The sequence below is a fragment of the Bubalus bubalis genome, chromosome 3, assembly GCF_019923935.1.
Source record: "Bubalus bubalis isolate 160015118507 breed Murrah chromosome 3, NDDB_SH_1, whole genome shotgun sequence".
Classification (NCBI taxonomy): Eukaryota; Metazoa; Chordata; class Mammalia; order Artiodactyla; family Bovidae; genus Bubalus; species Bubalus bubalis.
The window spans coordinates 156,299,951-156,322,458 of NC_059159.1; positions in this window are offsets into that span (position 1 = coordinate 156,299,951).

A 22,508-nucleotide genomic window follows, 5' to 3' on the forward strand; every position below is an offset into this window, starting at 1 on the left:
CAGTTTGTTGTGATCCACACAGTCAAAGGCTTTGGCATAGTCAATAAAGCAGAAATAGATGTTTTTCTGAAACTCTCTTGCTTTTTCAATGATCCAGCGGATGTTGGAAATTTGATCTCTGGTTCCTCTGCATTTTCTAAATCCAGCTTGAATATCTGGAAGTTCACGATTCACATATTGTTGAAGCCTGGCTTGGAGAATTTTGACCATTACTTTACTAGCATGTGAGATGAGTGCAATTGTGCAATAGTTTGAGCATTCTTTGGCATTACCTTTCCTTTGGATTTTTATGAAAACTGACCTTTTCCATTATTGTGGCCACTCCTAAGTTTTCCAAATTTGCTGGCATATTGAGTGAAGCACTTTCACAGCATCATCTTTTAGGATCATAAGTTTTAAATAATTAATTTTTATATATTTTGAACTGATTTTAAATATTTAGAAAACTTACAAAATTAATTCAAAGGCCCTTACATCTCTCAACTAAACTCTAATGTTAATATCTTACATAACCACAGTATAATTTCCAACAGTGAAAAATTCAGGTTGCTTTGTTGTTGTTTAGCTGTGAAGTCATGTCCGACTCATTTGCAACCCTGTAGACTGTAGCCCACCAGGCTCCTCTGTCCATGGGATTTCCCAGGCAAGATTATTGCCATAAGTTGCCATTACCTCTTGCAGGGGACCTTTCTGACCCAGGAATCAAAGCCATGGCTCCTGCCTTAGAAGGCAGATTCTTTACCACTGGGCCACCAGGGAAGCCCTGGATCCAGATTGCCAGTTATTAAATCCTGGTTCTAGCTATATGATCTTGAGCAAGCTACTTTAACTTCCCTTCATCTGTTTGCTCTGTAAAATAGTGATAATGCTAGTTTCTCATACTATTATTATATATAACACTTACAGGCTTGCAGTGAAATAATAAATGACTTAATAGAGTGCTTATCACAGTATCTGGCACAGAGTTAGTTCTCAATAAATATTAGCTAGCTATCATTGATCCAGCCATATTAATACTTATCAGCATTAATAAGATTTTTGTGCCACACTGTGATAAGGACATTTTATATATTATCAAAAGTTCTCTGTCATAAAATAAAAATACTACAGAAGATTTAGAGACAAACTCCTGGGTATTCCTTAGTTTATAGTAGGGTTACATTCAGATAAACTCATTCTACCAAATACAGCTTAGCCTCAGTACAGCTCAGTTCAGTCGCTCAGTTGTGTCTGACTCTTTGTGACCCCATGGACCGCAGCACGCCAGGGCTCCCTGTCCATTACCAACTCCCATAGTTTACTCAAACTCATGTTCATTGAGTCAGTGATGCTCATTGAGTCAGTGACGCCATCCAACCATCTCATCTTGTCATCCCCTTCTCTTGCCTTCAATCTTTCCCAGTATCAGGGTCTTTTCAAATGAGTCAGTTCTTCGCATCAGGTGGCAAAAGTATTGGAGTTTCAGCTTCAACATCAGTCCTTCCAATGAACATTCAGAACTGATTTCCTTTAGGGTGGACTGGCTGGATCTCCTTGCAGTCCAAGGGACTCTCAAGAGTCTTCTCCAACAAAACAGTTCAAAAGCATCAATTCTTCAGCGCTCAGCTTTCTTTATAGTGAGACTCTCACATGCATATATGAATAGCCTTGACTAGACAGATCTTTGTTGGCAAAGTAATGTCTCTGCTTTTTAATAAGCTGTATAGGTTGCTCATAACTTTTCTTCCAAGGAGCAAGCGTCTTTTAATTTCATGGCTGCAGTCACCATCTGCAGCCATTTTGGAGCCCAAAAAAATAAAGTCAGCCACTGTTTCCACTGTTTTTCCATCTATTTGCCATGAAGTTATGGGACTGAATGCCATGATCTTTGTCTTCTGAATGTTGAGCTTTAAGCCAACTTTTTCACTCTTCTCTTTCACTTTCATCAAGAGGCTCTTTAGTTCTTCTTCACTTTCTGCCATAAGGGTGGTGTCATCTGCATATATGAGGTTATTGATATTTCTCCCGGCAATCTTGATTCCACCTTATGCTTCATCCAGTTCAGCGTTTCTCATGGTGTACTCTGCATATAAGTTAAGTAAACAGAGTGATAATATACGGCCTTGACGTACTCCTTTTCAGATTTGGAAACAGTCTGTTGTTCCATGCCCAGTTATAACTGTTGCTTCCTGACCAGTATACATATTTCTCAAGAGGCAGGTCAGGTTTTCTGGTGTTCCCATCTCTTGAAGAATTTTCCACAGTTTATTGTGATCCAGACATTCAAAGGCTTTGGCATAGTCAATAAAGCAGAAATAGATGTTTCTTGCTCTTGGTTTTCGAACTCTCTTGCTTTTTTGATGATCCAGTGGATGTTGGCAATTTGATCTCTGCTTCCTCTGCCTTTTCTAAATCCAGCTTGAATATCTGTAATTTTATGGTTCACATACTGTTGAAGCCTGGCTTGGAGAATTTTGAGCATTAGTTTGCTAGTGTGTGAGATGAGTACAATTGTGCAGTAGTTTGAGCATTCTTTGGCATTGCCTTCTTAGGGATTGGAATGAAAACTGACCTTTTCCAGTCCTGTGGCCACTGCTGAGTTTTCCAAATTTGTTGGCATATTGAGTGCAGCACTTTCACAGCATCATCTTTCAGGATTTGAAATAGCTCAACTGGAATTTCATCACCTCCACTAGTTTTGTTCGTAGTGATGCTTCCTAAGGCCCACTTCACTTCACATTCCAGGATGTCTGGCTCTAGCTGAGTGATCACACCATCGTGATTATCTGGGTCATGAAGATCTTTTTTGTATAGTTCTTCTGTGTATTCTTGCCACCTCTTCTTAATATCTTCTGCTTCTGTTAGGTCCCTACCATTTCTGTCCTTTTTGACCCCATCTTTGCATGAAATGTTCCCTTGGTATCTCTAATTTTCTTGAAGAGATCTCTAGTATTTTCCATTCTATTGTTTTCCTCTATTTCTTTGCACCGATCACTGAGGAAGGCTTTCTTATCTCTCCTTGCTATTCTTTGGAACTCTGCATTCAAATGGGTATATCTTTCCTTTCCTCCTTTGCTTTTGGCTTCTCTTCTTTTCACAGCTATTTGCAAGGCCTCTTCAGACAGCCATTTTGCTTTTTTGTATTTCTTTTTCTTGGGGATAGTCTTGCTCCCTGTCTCCTGTACAATGTCACGAACCTCTGTCCATAGTTCATCAGGCACTCTGTCTATCAGATCTAGTCCCTAAAAATGACAAAATGTGGTCCACTGGAGAAAGGAATGGCAAACCACCTCCTATTCCTGCCTTGAGAACCCCATGAACAGTATGAAAAGGCAAAAAGATAGGACACTGAAAGAGGAACTCTCCAGGTCAGTAGGTGCCCAATATGCTACTGGAGATTAGTGGAGAAATAACTCCAAGAAGAATGAAGATATGGAGCCAAAGCCAAAACAACACCCAGTTGTGGATGTGACTGGTGATGGAAGGAAGGTCTGATGCTGTAAACAGCAATATTGCATCAGAGCAGATCAGTCACTCAGTCGTGTCCAACTCTTTGCGACCCCATGAATCGCAGCATGCCAGGCCTCCCTGTCCATCACCAACTCCCAGAGTTCACTCAGACTCATGTCCATCGACTCAGTGATGCCATCAAGCCATCTCATCCTCTGTCATCCCCTTCTCCTCTTGCCCCCAATCCCTCCCAGCATCAGAGTCTTTTCCAATGAGTCAACTCTTCGCATGAGGTCACCAAAGTTAGGTCCATGAATCAAGGCAAATGGGAGTAGTCAAACAGAAGATGGCAAGAGTGAACATCGACATTTTAGGAATCAGCAAACAAATTGAACTGGAATGGGTGAATTTAACTCAGATGACCATTATATCTGTTACTGTGGGCAAGAATCCATTAGAAGAAATGGAGTATCTATCATAGTCGACAAGAGTCTGAAATACATTTCTTGGATGCAGTCTCAAAAATGACAGAATGATCTCTTTGATTCCAAGGCAAACCATCCAATATCATGGTAATCCAAGCCTATGCCCTGACCAGTAATGCTGAAGAGTCTGAAGTTGAATGGTTCTATGAAGACCTACAAGACCTCCTAGAATTAACACCCAAAAAAGATATCCTTTTCATTTTAGGGGATTGGAATGCAAAAGTAGGAAGCCAAGAAACACCTGAAGTAACAGGTAAATTTGGCCTTGGATTACAGAATGAAGCAGGGCAAAGGCTAATAGAGTTCTTCTGAGAGAACACACTGGTCATAGCAAACACCCTCTTCCAACAACACAAGAGAACACTCTACACATGGATGTCACCATATGGTCAACACCAAAATTATTCTTTGCAGCCAAAGATGGAGAAGCCCTATACAGTCAGCAGAAACAAGACCAGGAGATGACTGTAGCTCAGATCATGAATTCCTTATTGCCAAAGTCAGACTTAAACTGAAGAAAGCAAGAGAAACCACTAGACCATTCAGGTATGACCTAAATCAAATCCCTAATGATTATATGCTTAACCTAGCCTACCTTAAACAATCTCAGAACACTTACATTAGTCTATAAGTTGGGCAAAATCATCTAACACAAAAGTTATTTTATAATATAAAGTGTTTAATATTATCATGTAACTTATTGAATACTGTATTTAAAGTGAAAAGCAGAAGAGTTTTCTGGGTTCAGAATGGCTGTATCAGTTGCTGACACTCATGATTGCTTAGCTGACTGTGAGCTGCGGTGGCTGCTATCTAGTATCTCAGGAGAGTATCATGTATCACTAGGCCAGGGAAAGATAAAAATTCAAAATTTGAAGTACACTTTCCTCTGAGTGGTACGACTTTGTTACCATCATCGAGTCAAACAAACAAGTCAAAACATCAGAAGTTGGGTACCATCTACATATATATGACAGGAAAAAAATTATCACTCAGTACTGAGTAAAATTATATTAATTTACCTGAAAAAAATATATGCACCTAGGAGTTTCATGACCCAAAAAAACAGAGGAATTACAGAATTTAGAGGAATGTAAATGTTATGAAGATAACCTATACACTAAGGGAGGTGAAATTCCAGGTTCTAAAAAATTGTACTTAATGCAGACACAGACTGTTTGGTCTATGGGAAGGTCCTCACAACCAATCACAAATATTTCCAGATCAACTCACAACTGGTCCTTGAAAGACTCGATAGTTGCCCATCTGAGAAGAGAAAATATTGTGTCTGCCCATTATGAACTCTAATTTCAGTACCATCCCCTTAAACACAATATATAAAATTTCCATTTTAAGCCAACAAGATCTAATAATCAAAAATTATAAATATAATCAAAAATTAAATAAACATAGTATTAAAATATAATTGCAAAAGTATAACTCCAGATACAGTATTTTAGCCACATATTATAGGAGGCATCTAAGATATTTAACTCTCACAACAAATTGGCAGTAGTTTTCCTCCCACATTTTACCATGACCCAAGTGAGGCTCAGAAATTGAAGTAACTTATCCAAAGTCCCACATAAGCTAAATTATATGGTGTTATTTATATATGATGCACTTTTAATGAATAAAGATATGTAACACTGCATAACTTTAGAGTACACAGCTTGTTGCTGTGGTACATTTATATATTGTGACATGAGATATGTTCGTTCTATAACCAGTCTGTTAAAGGTTTTTATCATGAAAGTATGTTGTATATTATCAAATGCTTTTTCAGCATCTATTGAGATGGTCATGACATTTTTATTTTTCTTTTCATTGACATGATGGATTACACAGATTGGTGCATATGTTGATCCCAGAGATAAATCCCACTTTATCATGACATATAACCCTTTTAAAATGTTCTTGAATTCAGTTTGCTAATACTTGGAAAAGAACTCTTGCCTATATATTCATCAGGAATATTGGTCTATAGATTTCTTTTCCTGTGGAATTCTTATTTGGTTTTTGTATCAAAATAATGCTGACCTCTTAGAATGAGTTTGGAAATGTTCCCTCCTCAATAGTTTGGAACAATTTGAGAAGAATTGGTATTAATTCTTCTTTAAAAGTTTAATTGAATTCTCCAGTGATGATATCTGGTTCTAGAGTTTTCTGTGGTTGGAGTTGTTTTGATTACAGTTTCAATGTCTTTACTCATTATTGGTCTGCTCAGATTCTCTATTTCTTCTTGATTCAGTCTTGGTAGATTTCTTCTAGAAATATATCCATTTCTTCTAGGTTATGTGTTGTCATATAATTGTTCAAGTAGTCTCTTACAATTCTATATATTTCTGTAATAATTCTTTTAAGTATGATTGACCCTTTCCATTGTTCTTCTGGTCTCTATTTTATTTATTTCCTCTCTGAATCTTATTCCCTTCTTTCTATTAATTTTGGTCTTATTTGTTCTTTGTCTAGTTTACTGAGAATCAAAGTAGGATGTTTATTTGAAATCTGATTTCTTGCTGTGGTACATATACACAATGGAATATTACTCAGCCATTAAAAAGAATACATTTGAATCTGTTCTAATGAGGTGGATGAAACTGGAGCCTATTATACAGAGTGAGGTAAGCCAGAAAGAAAAACACCAATACAGTATACTAATGCATACATATGGGACTTAGAAAGGTGGTAATGATAACCCCACATGCAAGACAGCAAAAGAGACACAGATGTATAGAACCGTCTTTTGGACTCGGTGAGAGAGGGCAAGGGTGGGATGATTTGGGAGAATGGCATTGAAACATGTATATTATCATATGTGAAAATGATCGCCAGTCCAGGTTCGATGAATGATACAGGGTGCTCGGGGCTGGTGTACTGGGATGACCCAGAGGGATGGGATGGGGAGGGAGGTGGGAGGGGGGTTCAGGATGGGGAACACATGTACACCTGTGGCAGATCCATGTCAATGTATGGCAAAACCACTATAATATTGTAATTAGCCTCCAATTAAAATAAATAAATTTATATTTTAAAAAAGAAATCTGATTTCTTAATACATGCATTTATTGCTATAAATTTATCTTTTAGAATTGCTTTTGCTGCATTCCAAAAGAATTGATTTGCTTTGGTTCCATTTTCATTTAAGATAGCTTTTTTTCATTTCCCCTTTGATTTCTTCTTTGACCCAATGGTTAATTAGAAGTCCACTGCTGAGTTTCCACATATCTGTAGATCTTCTCACTTTCCTCTTTTTTGATTTCTAATTTCATACCACTGCAGTCAGAGAAAATAGTTATATGATTTCAATCTTCTTAAATTTGCCAATATTTGTTTTGTGGCCTATCATATATTCTGTTCTAGAGAATGTTCCATGTGCACTTGAGAAGCATGTGTAATCTGTTGGCTGTCAGATGGAATGTTCCGTGTATGTGTGTGTGTATATGCATGTGTGTGTGTGTGTGTGTGTAGTTATATATAGTATAGTATAGTATATAGTATACATATATAGTTGATTTGTTCTAAAGTATGATTGAATTACAACTTTTCCTTGTTGATTTTCTGCATGGACAATATATCTACTGCTGATACTGGGTTATTGAAGTACCCTAAAATCATTGTATTGTTATCTACTTCTCCTTTAAGATCCATTACTAGTTGCTTAATATATTTCACTGCTTCCGTGTTAGGAGCATATGTATTTATTAATACAAATGATAATCTTCTTGATATATGGACCAATTTATCATGAAAAGAGATGTTCTTTATCTCATTACCCTTTTGGGCTTGAAATCTATTTTCTCTGATGCAAGTATGGCTATGGTTTCTGGTGAATTTCCACTGGAATATCATCTTTGTCTTTTTGCTTTGAGTAAATGTTTATATTACAGCTGAAATGAGACTCCTGCAGGAAGCAAATAGTTAGATCTCATTTTTTATCTAGCAAGTCCCTCTGTGCCTTTTCATTGGTGAGCTCAATGTTTATATTTTATATTATATTAAGGGTGATTATTGATACTAAGGTTTTACCATTGCCATTTTCTTTTACCTTATAGTTATTTTGTCTCTCTATTTTTTCCTTTTATCTTCTGTTTCTGTCTGCCTTTATAAGTTGGTGGTTTTCAATAATGATTTTTTGCCTCTCCCCCCTTTACTTTTTATTTGAATGATTCACTTTTTATTTAATGACTCTGCTCTATATTTTTGTGTTCAGTTACCATAAGTGATCCAGCACGCACACCATAAAGTTTACAGCATGTTAGTTGCTTCACGGTGCTCAGTCACTCAGTCGTGTCTGACTCTTTGTGACCCCACAGACTGGAGCCTGCCATCTCCTCTGTCCATGGGATTATCCTAGCAAGAATATTGGAGTGGGTTGCCATTTCCTCCTCCAGGGGATCTTCTCAATCCAGGGATTAAACCTGCATCTCCTGTGGTTCCTGCATTGGCAAGCAGATACTTTACCACTGAGCCACTTGGGAACATCTCATAAATGAAGTAGTCCTTTTTCTGCTGATAGCAATTTATCTTCATTTGTCTATAAATATTCCATTTTAAAACCACTTTATTTTATATTTCTGATGTCATAAATTATCTATTTTTATGCTGTGATTTCATTACCAAGTTATAGCAGATTTGGTTATTTATGATGCTTCTTTCCTTTAACTTTTATGATTTTATTAAAAGTATGATATACTATCTTAAAAGGAGTTACAGTATAATAATTCTCAGCAGCACCTTAATCAGTTTTTTGTAATTCCATTTTTATATTTCAGTTTAAAGAGTTCCTTTCAACATTTCTTATAAGGCAAACCTAGTGGTGGTGAATTCCCTCAACTTTTATTTGTCTAGCAAAGCCTTTATTTCTCCTTCACATCTGTAGAATAACTTTGACAGATACAGTATTCATGGTCAGCAGCTATTATCTTTTAACACTTTAAATATGTCATTCCACTCTCTCCTGACCTGCTGAGAAATCTACTAATATTTTAATGGAGTTCCTCTGTAAGTTACTGTTTTTTCCCTGGTTGCATTTTAAAATTATGCTTTTACTGTTGACTTATGAATTTTAATATATTGTGTCTTGGAGAAGATCTTATTGCCTTGAGATAATAAGGTGGTCTATTAGATTTGTGGACTCATGTATCCAGTTCCCTCTCCAAATCTGGGAAGTCCTCAGCGATTATTTCTTTAAGCACACCCTCTGCTCCCATCTCTTTCTCTTGTCTTCCTGTGGTATCTGTTACTTTTTAAACCTTTTATTTTGTATTGAAGTATACTGATTAACAGTGTTGTTATATTATAGTTTCAAGTGGACAGTAAATGGATTCAGCCATACATTTACATATATCCATTCTCCCTCAAACTCCCCTCCCATCAAGGCTGCTACGTAACCTTGAGCAGAGTTCTCTGTGCTTTACAGTAGGTCCTTGTTGGTTATCCATTTTAAATAAAGCAGTGTGTACATATTGATCCCAAACTCTCTGTCCCTTTCCCCCATCTCTCCCTCCAGCAGCCAAAATTTTGTTCTCTAAGTCTGTGAGTCTGTTTCTGTTTTTAAAATAAGTTCATTTGTATCATTTCTTTTTAGATTCCACGTATAAGGGATGTCATCTGATATTTCTCCTTCTCTCTCTGACTTATTTCGCTCAGTATGACAATCTTTAGGTCCATCCATGTTGCTGCAAATGATGTTATTTCTTTCCTTTTAATGGTTGAGTAATATTCAACTGTATATAAGTACCACATCTTTTTCTATTACTCTGTTGGTGGACATTTCGGTTGATTCCATGTCTTGGATATTGTAAACAGTGCTGCAGTGGACATTGGGGTACCAGTATCCTTTTGGACCATGTTTTTCTCCTGATATATGCCTAGGAGTGGGACTGAAGTGTGATACCCATTATTTTTATATTGGCTTTTAGATAGTTCTCATAGAAATTCATTTGTTTAAAATCTTAATTCCGTCTCTTCTTCTACCTGAATAATTTTTCTATATCTAACATATCTAGCCTCAAGCTCTCTAATTCTCTTTCATATAATCTGCTCTATTTTCAACATATCCTAATATACACTTCATACCATTTATTCACTTTTTCAGATCCAGAATTTCTGCTTAGTTCTTTTTATAAAATTTATCTCTCTTTAATAAGGCATTTCTTCTGTTCCTAATTTTATTCCTGAAATCACTGTATTGATTTTCTGAATCTTCCTGTAGCTCACTGAATTTCTTCATAACAGCTATTTTAAATTATCAGTTAGATCACAATATTCCATGCCCTTGTGTCTAGTTATTGGAAAATAATTTTCTTTTTGGGAAGCCATATTACTATGATATTTGATGATAAGTGTCTCTTTTACTGCATTTGAAGGGCCAAATACCTTTCTTATTTAGGCAAGGCTTTATTTACTTTCATTTTAATAATTTAACAGATTGGGAGTTAGGAGCCTTCCTTTTATTTTCTGAAGGTGGCACTACAGCACATGTTTGTTTTCTATTACCAGAGCTGACTCTCTGCCAAGACTGGGAGCATGCACATTTTTTTTTTAATTTAAATTAAATTTGACATATTTTTATAGTATTTTATCTTTAATTGGAAGATAATTACTTTACAATACTGCACATTTTTTTAAAAAAGAAAAAGGTGAAAAATGCAGCAGCAGAGCAAAAGAACATGTGTACTTAGCACTTAGGGCTTTGGGGGTTCCCATGGCCCAATAGAAGGATGCTCAAATGGGGTGGTCCCAGAGATCCATAGGCAGTCTTCCTCACTCCTGTGGCAGACCTAAGGGATGCTGTCTTTCAGTACTCTTTGTCTACCTACTTCCTTTTTTCCTGTTCCCCTAGTCACTGTGTTCTCCCTTCAGAGACAGAAACTAGTCCCTCTAGCTGCAGAATATGTAGCTGGGCAGACCTCCCATTCACCACCTCCACTCACCACTTCCTCTGCCAGAAGGACTGACACCCTGCCCAACTGGCAGCTGCCTTCCCTTTTGTGACTGCCTCTGAAGCTACCAACTCCACAGTCACAGTTCTTGCTCTACTACTTCCTCTGTGGTCTAATCCACCCACTTTTAGTTGTACAGACAAATGGATCTCTCAGGTGTCCTGGTGTGATGTACAGAGGCCGTTTCTTCAGTTATGGATGTCTGATTAGTTGAAAATCAAAGGAGAGTGCAAAGAGTAATGATTCACATTGCCTTAATGCTAACATTGCTTTACCAACTATGTATTATTCTTAAAACAAGTGTCCTTTATTTTAAAAAAAAGTTTCATTTCAAAATATTCATTAATAATGAGATTGCTCTATATATAGATTTTAAAATTTTGTTGTCTCTCTTATTATAATAGAGGACTAACACTTCATAGCACAATTCTTGGGGTTATTGGTAGCGTTGCCTCTCTTACTACATTGCCTTATAAAGTATTAGACCTGTCAGTGCTTTAAGTTCATCATCAACTAAGTTAAAATTATACCCAGGACTTTCCTGATTTCCAGAAATGTTCTCAAAATCAAAATGTTGTTGTTCAGTCGCTCAGTTGTGTCAGACTGTTTGCAACCCCATGGACTGCAGCACGCCAGACTTCCCTGTCCTTCACCATCTCCTAGAGCTTGCTCAAACTCATATCCATTGAGTTGGTGATGCCATCCAACCATCTCATCCTCTATAATCCCCTTATCCTGCCTGCAATCTTTCCCAGCATTAGGGTCTTTTTTTTTTTTAATTGGAGGCTAATTACTTTACAATATTTTAATGGGTTTTGCCATACATTGACATGAATCAGCCATGGGTATACATGTGTTCCCCATCCTGAACCACCCACACACCTCCCTCTCCATCCCATCCTTCAGGGTTGTCCCAGTGCACTGACTTTGAGTGCCCTGTTTCATGCATCAAACTTGGACTGGTGATCTGTTTCACACATGGTAATATACATGTTTCAATGCTATTCTCTCAAATCAACCCCTGCCCCCTTGCCTTCTCCCACAGAGTCCAAAAGTCTGTTCTTTACATCTGTGACTCTTTTGCTGTCATGCATATAAGGTCATCGTTACCATCTTTCTAAATTCTATATAAATGCATTAATATACTGTATTGGTGTTTTTCTTTCTGACTTACTTCACTCTGTATAATAGGCTCCAGGTTCATCCACCTCATTAGAACTGATTCAAAAGCACTGTTTCTACTAGCTGAGTAATATTCCATTGTGTATATGTATCACAGCTTTCTTATCCATTCATCTGCCGATGCAAATCTAGGTTGCTTCCATGTCCTCGCTATTGTAAAAAAAGTACTGCAATGAAGAGTGGGGTACACATGTCTCTTTCAGCTCTGGTTTCCTTAGTGTGTATGCCCAGAAGTGAGATTCCTGGGTCATATGGCAGTTCTATTTCCAGTTTTTTAAGGAATCTCCACACTGTTCTCCATAGTGGCTGTAGTAGTTTGCACTCCCACCAACAGTGTAAGAGGGTTCTCTTTTCTCCACACCCTCTCCAGAATTTATTGTTTGTAGCTTTTTTGATAGCAGCCACTCTGATCGGTGTGAGATGGTACCTAATTGTGGTTTTAATTTGCATTTCTCTGATAATGAGTGATGTTGAACATCTTTTCAACATGTTTGTTAGCCATCTGTATGTCTTCTTTGGAGAAATGTCTGTTTAGTTCTTTGGCCCAGTTTTCGATTCAGTTAGGTTCAGTCACTCAATCGGGTCCAACTCTTTGCAACCCCATGAACCGCAGCACACCAGGCCTCCATGTCCATCACCAACTCCTGGAGTGCACCCAAACCCATGTCCATCGAGTCAGTGATGCCATCCAACCATCTCATCCTCTGTCGTCCCCTTCTCCTCCTGCCCCCAATCCCTCCCAGCATCAGGGTCTTTTCCCATGAGTCAACTCTTCACATTAGGTGGCCAAAGTATTGGAGTTTCAGCTTTAGCATCAGTCCTTCCAATGAACACCCAGGACTGATCTCCTTCAGGATGGACTGGTTGGATCTCCTTGAAGTCCAGGGGACTCTCAAGAGTCTTCTCCAACACCACAGTTCAAAAGCATCAATTCTTTGGCACTCAGCTTTCTTTATAGTCCAGCTCTCACATCCATACATGACCACTGGAAAAACCATAGCCTTGACTAGACGGACCTTTGTTGATTGGGTTGTTTATTTTTCCGGTATTGAACTGCAGAAGCTGCTTGTATATTTTTGAGATTAATTCTTTGTCAGTTGCTTCATTTGGCATTATTTTCTTCCATTCTGAAGGCTGTCTTTTCACCTTGCTTATAGTTTACTTCATTGTGCAAAAGCTTTTAAGTTTAATTAGGTCTCATTTGTTTACTTTTATTTCCATTACTCTGGGAGGTGGCTCATAGATCCATTTTGAGTTTATTTTGTGTATGGTGTTAGAAAGTGTTCTAGTTTCATTCTTTTACAGGTGGTTGGCCAGTTTTCCCAGCACCACTTGTCAAAGAGATTGTCTTTGCTCCATTGTATAGTCTTGCCTTCTTTGTCAAAGATAAGTTATCCATAGGTGTGTGGATTTATCTCTAGGCTATTTTGTTCCATTGATCTATATTTTTGTCTTTGTACCAGTACCATACTGTCTTGATGACTGTAGCTTTGTAGTATAGTCTAGTCAGGCAGGTTGATTTCTCCAGTTCCATTCTTCTTTCTCAAGATTGCTTTGGCTGTTCAAGGTTTTTTGTATTTCTACACAAATTGTAAAATTATTTGTTCTATTTCTGTGAAGCATATCATTGGTAGCTTGATAGGGATTGCATTGAATCTATAGATTGCTTTGAGTAGTATACTCATTTTCACTATATTGATTCTTCCGATCCATAAACATGGTATATTTCACCATCTCTTTGTGTCATCTTTGCTTTCTTTCATCAGTGTTTTATAGTTTTCTATATATAGGTCTTTTGTTTCTTTAGGTAGATTGATTCCTAAGTATTCTTTTCATCACAATGGTGAATGGGATTGTTTCCTTAATTTCTCTTTCTGTTTTCTCATTGTTAGTGTATAGGAATGCAAGGAATTTCTGTGTGTTGATTTTATATCCTGCAACTTGACTATATCCATTGATTAGCTCTAGTAATTTTCTGGTGGTGTCTTTAGGGTTTTCTATGTAGAGGATCATGTCATCTGCAAACAGTGAGAGTTTTACTTTTCTTTTCCAATCTGGATTCCTTTTATTTCCCTTTCTTCTCTGATTGTTGTGGCTAAAACTTCCAAAACTATGTTGAATAGTACTGATGAGAGTGGGCACCCTTGTCTTGTTCCTGACTTTAGGGGAAATGCTTTCAATTTTTCCCCACTGAGGATAATGTTTGCTGTGGGCTTATCACATATGGCTTTTATTATGTTGAGGCATGTTCCTTCTATGCCTGCTTTCTGGAGGGTTTTTATCATAATCTTCTCTTTATCATAACCCCCTGGATGTTGAATTTTGTCAAAGGGTATCTCTGCATCTATTGAGATAATCATACAGTTTCTATCTTTCTATTTGTTAATATGGGGTATCACATTGATTGATTTGTGAATATTGAAGAATCCTTGCATCTCTGGGATAAGGCCCACTCAGTCATGGTGTATGATATTTTTAATATGTTGTTGGATTCTGTTTGCTAGAATTTTGTTGAGGATTTTTGCATCTATGTTCATCAGTGATAGAGGCCTGTAGTTTTGTTGTTGTTGTTGTTGTTTTGGTGGCATCTTTGTCTGGTTTTGGTCTTAGGGTGATGATGGCCTCATAGAATGAGTTTGGCCATTTACCTTCCTCTGAAATTTTATAGAAGAGTTTGAGTAGGATAGGTGTTTGCTCTTCTCTGCATTAGGGTCTTTTCTAATGGGTCGGCTCTTTGCATCAGGCTGAGTATTGGAGCTTCAGCTTCTGCATCAGTCCTTCCAATGAATATTCAGGACTGATTTCCTTTAGGATGGACTGGTTGGATCTCCTGGCAGTCCAAAGGACTCTCAAGAGTCTTCTTCAACACCACAGTTCAAAAGCATCAATTCTTCAGCTCTCAGCCTTCTTTATGGTCCAGCTCTCACATCCATACCTGACTACTGGAAAAACCATAGATTTGACTAGATGGACCATTGTTGACAAAGTAATGTCTCTGATTTTTAATATGCTGTCTAGGTTGGTCATAGTTTTTCTCCAAGAAACAAGAGTCTTTCCATTTCAAGGCTGAAGTTAACATCTGCAGTGATTTTGGAGTCCAAAAATATAAAGTCTCTCACTGTTTCCATCATTTCCCCATCTATTTGCCATGAAGTGATGGGACCAGATGCCATGATTTTCATTTTTTCAATACTGAATTTTAAGCCAGGTTCTCACTCTCCTCTTTCACTTTCATCAAGAGGCTCTTTAGTTCTTCTTCACTTTATGTCAGAAGGGTGGTGTCATCTGTATATGTGAGGCTATTGATATTTCTCCCAGAAATCTTGATTCCAGCTTGTGCTTCTTCCAGCCTGGCATTTCACATGATGTACTCTGCATATAAGTTAAATAAGCAGGGTGACAATATACAGCCTTGACGTACTCCTTTCCCAATTTGGAACCAGTCTGTTGTTCCATGTCCAGGTCTAACTGTTGCTTCTTGACCTGAATAGAGGTTTCTCAATAAGCAGGTAAGGTCATCTGGTATAATGCAAGTTAAAGTGATTTTTTCATTATAAATTTAAATTTCCCTGAGTCATGTCTTTATCTGAACTCTGCAGGTAACATGGACGCATCAGTTCAGTTCAGTTCAATTGCTCAATCGTGCCCAACTCTGCGACCCCATGAATCACAGCATGCCAGGCCTCCCTGTCCATCACCAACTCCCGGAGTTCACTCAAACTCATGTCCATCAAGTCGGTGATGCCATCCAGCCATCTCATCCCCTGTCGTCCCCTTCTCCTCCAGCCCTTAATCCCTCTCAGCATCAGAGTCTTTTCCAATGAGTCAACTCTTCGCATGAGGTGGCCAAACTATTGGAGTTTCAGCTTTAGCATCATTCCTTCCAAAGAAATCCCAGGGCTGATCTCCTTCACAATGGACTGGTTGGATCTCCTTGCAGTCCAAGGGACTCTCAAGAGTCTTCTACAACACCACAGTTCAAAATCATCAATTCTTCAGTGCTCAGCTTTCTTCACAGTCCAACGCTTACATCCATACATGACCACAGGAAAAACCATAGCCTTGACTAGATGGACCTTTGTTGGCAAAGTAATGTCTCTGCTTTTCAATATGCTATCTAGGCTGGTCATAACTTTCCTTCCAAGGAGTAAGTGTCTTTTAATTTCATGGCTGCAATCACCATCTGCAGTGATTTTGGAGCCCCAAAAAATAAAGTCTGACACGGTTTCCACTGTTTCCCCATCTATTTCCCATGAAGTTGTGGGACCAGATGCCATGATCTTTGTTTTCTGAATGTTGAGCTTTAAGCCAACTTTTTCACTCTCCTCTTTCACTTTCATCAAGAGGCTTTTTAGTTCCTCTTCACTTTCTGCCATAAGGGTGATGTCATCTGCATATCTGAGGTTATTGATATTTCTCACAGCAATCTTGATTCTAGCTTGTGCTTCTTCCAGCCCAGCATTTCTCATGATGTACTCTGCATATAAGTTAAATAAGCAGGGTGACAATATACAGCCTTGACGTACTCCTTTTCTGATTTGGAAACAGTCTGTTGTTCCATGTCCAGTTATAACTGTTGCCTCCTGACCTGCGTATAGGTTTCTCAAAAGGCAGGTAAGGTGGTCTGGTACTCCCATCTCCTTCAGAATTTTCCAGTTTATTCTGATCCACACAGTCAAAGGCTTTGGCATAGTTATGGAGAATTACTCTACTACATCGGAATTCTATCTCATAGGGCTTTCCAGCTTTCTTTGTCATGTTCTGCCTCATCATGTGCTAAATCTTTTCAGTTGTGTCTGACTGTCTACAACCCTATGGACTGCAGCCCGCCAGGATCCTCTGTCCATGGGATTCTCCTGGCAAGAATTCTGGAGTGGGTTTCCATGCCTTCCTCCAGGGGATCTTCCCAACTCAGGGATAAAAATCACATCTCTTACATCTAACCTGCATCAGCAGGCAGGTTCTTTACCACTAGTGCCACCTGGGAAGCCCCCATCTCTCACTCTGTATCTCACTGTCTATAACACACTCTCTCTCTCTCTTTCCCTTTCTTCTCTCCTCCCTCCTTCTTAAACCTTTCTCTCTTCTCTATCATCTTTATCTTCTTTCTTTGTCTCCTTGAAATATTTACTGTTTTGTTCTATCCAGCATCCCATCTTATCAAAGAATACATCTTTTCATGTTAAGGAATCAACTGTCTCCCAGTCTCAGTCCATATTTTGCTGGGTAGGCCTGATCACACTACACCATCTTGATTGAAGGATAATCAAGAAACATAAATTGGGTCGATGAAAAAATAAACATCCTCCCTTGCCACAGTTATTTATTCAGGACAGCATGTGACCTAAGCCATGCTCATCAGTCTTCATTGCTGGAATGTTGTCTGAGTATCAAAAAAGAATCACTCTTTTTTTCAAGAATAAGCTGGGTTTTCTCCTGCTTATCTTTATTAGTATGTGAGGAGAGCCAGATTAAGAATGAAATCACCCAATTGGAAAGTAGGCTGAAGGAAGGAACTAGAGTGTGCTTGATGTCAATATTAATCCTGGAAAGCTGGGTCTAAAAACTACCATAAATAGACTTTTAAGTTATGGAGCCAATAAAGTTCTTTTAAATAACAGTCTGAATAGATTTTCATTGCTTAAAACTATCTCTACTCTGATTAATACATTCTCTTACCTTATGTCACCCACTCCCTCTCCATCACTAGCTCCCAGCTCTAATTTTCTTTCGTATATTCCTTTTTCCTAATGTTTTCTAATATGATCTATCTCTCGGTCATTTAGTGATTCTCTCTTTCCATCACTTCCTCACTATTGCTTGGTCATTCTTTCTTTGTCACAGAAACTTCTCATTTTTAGTAATCACAGATAGTCCAAAATTCTCTAGCATTCAGGAGTCACCTTTTCCTTTAGTAACTAAATTACAATAATATAATCTCTTTTTTGCAAGAAAGCACACATATTATAGCTCTTGAAATTTTTTTCTCCAGACTGTTCTATTGTACTTCTCCATCATTTTTCTCTGACAATCTTATAACTATTTTTCCTTTGTATTTAAGCTATCTATGATTCATTTTGTCCCCCAAAGAGTGTATACAAGTACCATTATAAACACACACACATTCAAGAGGCTGTCATGTTTAACAGATCTCTTTGCTTGGGAACAAACTTAAGTGATGCAGTTTTTTAAAAAAGAGTTTAGTATAGAATATAACTGTTCCCCATACCTGCTAGATGGTTCTAGGTATTTTTGCCATATGCATCTTCATCATAGATATTTTTGCTAAAACATTTCTGCTGCATAATCAATTGGCTATAAGGCAATTCTGCCATAGAAAATGAAATAACAAAAAATAAGAAGAATATAAACATAACATACATAAACACAAAACATGAGATTGAATATCAAAATTTTAAAAATTGCATTGCAAAATATAACATATTTGAACACATTTAAAATGTGTGTATACCTCCCAGAATATTGGAAATAAAAGCAAAAATAAACAAATGGGACCTAATTAAAATTAAAAGCTTATGCACAACAAAGGAAACTATAAGCAAGGTGAAAAGACAGCTTCAGAATGGGAGAAAATAATAGCAAATGGAGCAACTGACAAAGAATTAATCTCAAAATTATACAAGCAACTCCTGTAGCTCAATTCCAGAAAAATAAATGACCCAATCAAAAATGGGCCAAAGAAATAAACAGACATTTCTCCAAAGAAGACATAGAGATGGCTAACAAACACATGAAAAGATGCTCAACATCACTCATAATCAGAGAAATGCAAATCAAAACCACAATGAGGTACCATTTCATGCCAGTCAGAATGGCTGTTATCCAAAGGTCTACAAGCAATAAATGCTGGAGAGGGTGTGGAGAAAAGGGAACCCTCTTACACTGTTGGTGGGAATGCAAACAACTACAGCCACTATGGAGAACAGTATGGAGATTCCTTAAAAAAACTGAAAATAGAACAGTGGTACAACCTAGCAATCCCACTGCTGGGTATACACACTGAGGAAACCAGAATTGAAAGAGACACGTGTAGCCCAATCTTCATCGCTGCACTGTTTATAAGAGCCAGGACATGGAAGCAACCTAGGTGTCCATCAGCAGATGAATGGATAAGAAAGCTGTGGTACATACACACAATGGAGTATTACTCAGCCATTAAAAAGAATACATTTGAATCAGTTCTAATGAGGTGGATGAAACTGGAGCCTTTTATACAGAGTGAAGTAAGCCAGAAAGAAAAACACCAATACAGTATACTAATGCATATATATAGAATTTAGAAAGATGGTAATGATAACCCTGTATGTGAGACAGCAAAAGAGCAGATGTACAGAACAGTCTTTTAGACTCTGTGGGACAGGGCGTGGGTGGGATGATTTGGGAGAATGGCATTGAAACATGTATATTATCATATGTGAAAAGAATCACCAGTCCAGGTTTGATGCATGATACAGGGTGCTCGGGGCTGGTGCACTGAGATGACCAGAGGGATGGGATAGGGAGGGAGGTGGGAGGGGGATTCAGGATGGGGAACACATGTATACCTGTGGCAGATTCATGTCAATGTATGGCAAAATCACTACAATATTGTAAAGTAATTAGCCTCCAATTAAAATAAATAAATTTATATTTAAAAAAGAAAAAATAATAAAAAGCACATACAAAAGTAGAATAGCAGTGGTGTGCTCATAAGCATTTTAACATCCAACTCTTGGCGGAGGGAGCTGATTTTTGGCATGTGCTGATTTTCATGATGGAAATACTTCCACCATGGCCAATTTCAAGATAACCAGTGTGGTGTCAGAATTCCTGAAAATTAAAAAATAGGCTCTCCTGAGTAGGTCTTAGCCACTTTCAGCACACCACTACCAGTGTAATAAGCTGTCATTACTCATTATCTGCTTCAGCAATTATCAACTCATGGCCAATATTGTTTCATTTCTATGATCATCCATTTCTCTCCACTTATATAATTTCAAGGCAAATAATATTTTGATGAGTTAAATTTGACTAAAGAAAGTTCATCAATGGCATCTCATTATATGTCTCTAAAAGATAACACTTAAAATCATAATACTGTTATTGTACCTATGGTGTTATAGTTTCTTAATATAATCAAATATCAGGTTAATGTTCATATATCCAGTTGTCTCATAACTACCCTTTCCTTGCATTGCTTCTTTGCCTCAGCATTTAAAAGAGGACCATACAGTGCAATTATTTCCTAGGTGTCTTCATTGACTTAATTTGTAGGTTTCCTCTTTATTTTTTAATTTATTGTTACTTATTTGTTGAAGAAACTGAATCCTTTGATCTGAAGGGTTTCCCACTGTGTGATTTTGTTTGTTTGTTTGTTTTAATCAGAAAGCACCTAGGGTCTGGTTCTCTCTTTTAGAGTATTAGCCACCCACCACTTATGATCAATACCTAGATATATTAACTCACTAAGGGTTGCAAAATGATGTCCTAACATTCATTCTTCATTTATTAGCTAGAATATTTTTATAGAGATAGAGCCCCTTCTATCTACTCTTTGGTTATGCTGAGGCCCAGTGTTTATGGGAAAAGCTGGATAAAATACATGAATTCCTCCCTTTGTTTACCATTTTTCAAAATAATGAATTGGTTTACTAGCATCTTTCAACAATGACCAATTGTTTTTCCTTTAACCTAATCATGAACCCCTGGATTTAAATATATTTGATGGATTTCAGTCTACTGCAGCTAATATTTTCACTGACTGTATTTACCCCATCTTTGTAGGTTGAGACCATTCAATCTGACAAGATCCCAGTAATCTATTTTTGTCCTTGTTTTTTTTTTTTTAATTGGAGTGTAGCTGCTTTTCAATGATCCTAGTAGTCTTAGATAGATGCCTTAGTGTCTAGTAGGACAAGTCGTGCCATTCTCAAGCTTCTAGACAGGATGTTAATATCTTCTATCTTATATCTTTTTACTTTGCTTATGTTTTTTTTTGACATGCAAGTTTTAAAGGTTTCTATGTCATTAAATTTATCTTCCCTTTTTGCTTTTGGATTTTGAGTCATAGGAGAGATTTCCTCATTCTTGGGTTAAAGAGGAAATCGCCCATATTTTCTGTACTGATAAATGTTTGCTTGCTTGCTTCATTTAAATTTCTGATTCAGTTGGAATTTATCTTGTTTATGGCATGAAGAATAGATCCAATTTTATCTTTTTTCCTTATGGCTCTCTAGTTATCCCAATATTATTTTTTAGTAAGCCAAGTAGTCATGTACAGATGTGAGAGTTAGACTATAGAGAAGGCTGAGCGCCGAAGAAATGATGCTTTCAAATTGTGGTGCTGGAGAAGACTCTTGAGAGTCCCTTGGACTGCACGGAGATTAAACTAATCAATCCTAAAGGATATCAACACTAAATATTCATTGGAAGGACTGATGCTGAAGCTGAAGCTCCAGTACTTTGGTCAGCTGATGTGAAGAGCAGACTCATTGGAAAAGATCCTGATGCTGGGAAAGATTGAAGGTAAAACGAGAAGGGGGTGACAAAGGATGAAATGGTTGAATGGCATCCCTGGCTCAGTGGACATGAATTTGAGTAAATTCTGGGAGATAGTGGAGGACAGAGGAGTCTGGCATGCTGCATGGACACAAAGAGTGTCCATAAGGTCACAAAGAGTCAGACATAACTTGGCAACTGAACAACAAAGCCCATGTTTTCCTCTCTGATTTGAAGATTTGCCACTTTTATTTTAAACCAAATTTGCGTATGAAATTGGGTCTCTTTCTGGATTTTATTTTCTGTTATTGGTCTGTCTTATCATTCTATTTTATTTATAGAGGCTTTATAGTATATTTATTATCAGATGAGTCTAGTGGCTCCTCTCAGGAGCTCTTATTTTTCAGGCCCTTTAAAATATTCTTGTTTGTTCTTCCTGATTAACTTTGTAATTATTAATTACAGTTTTTTAATAAAGTATGCTTCAGTTCAGTCACTCAGTCATGTCCGACTCTGCAACAGCCATGAATTGCAGCACGACAGGCCTCCCTGTCCATCACCAACTCCCAGAGTTCACTCAAACTCATATCCATTGAGTCGGTGATGCCATCTCATCCTCTGTCGTCCCCTTCTCCTCCTGCCCCCAATCCCTCCCAGCATCAGAGTCTTTTCCAATGAGTCAACTCTTTGCATGAGGTGGCCAAAGTACTGGAGTTTCAGCTTCAGCATCATTCCTTCCAAAGAAATCCCAGGGCTGATCTCCTTCACAATGGACCGATTGGATCTCCTTGCAGTCCAAGGGACTCTCAAGAGTCTCCTCCAACACCACAGTTCAAAAGCACCAATTCTTTGGCACTCAGCTTTCTTCACAGTCCAACTCTCACATCTATACATGACCACTGGAAAAACCATAGCCTTGACTAGATGGACCTTTGTTGTCAAAGTAATGTCTCTGCTTTTCAATATG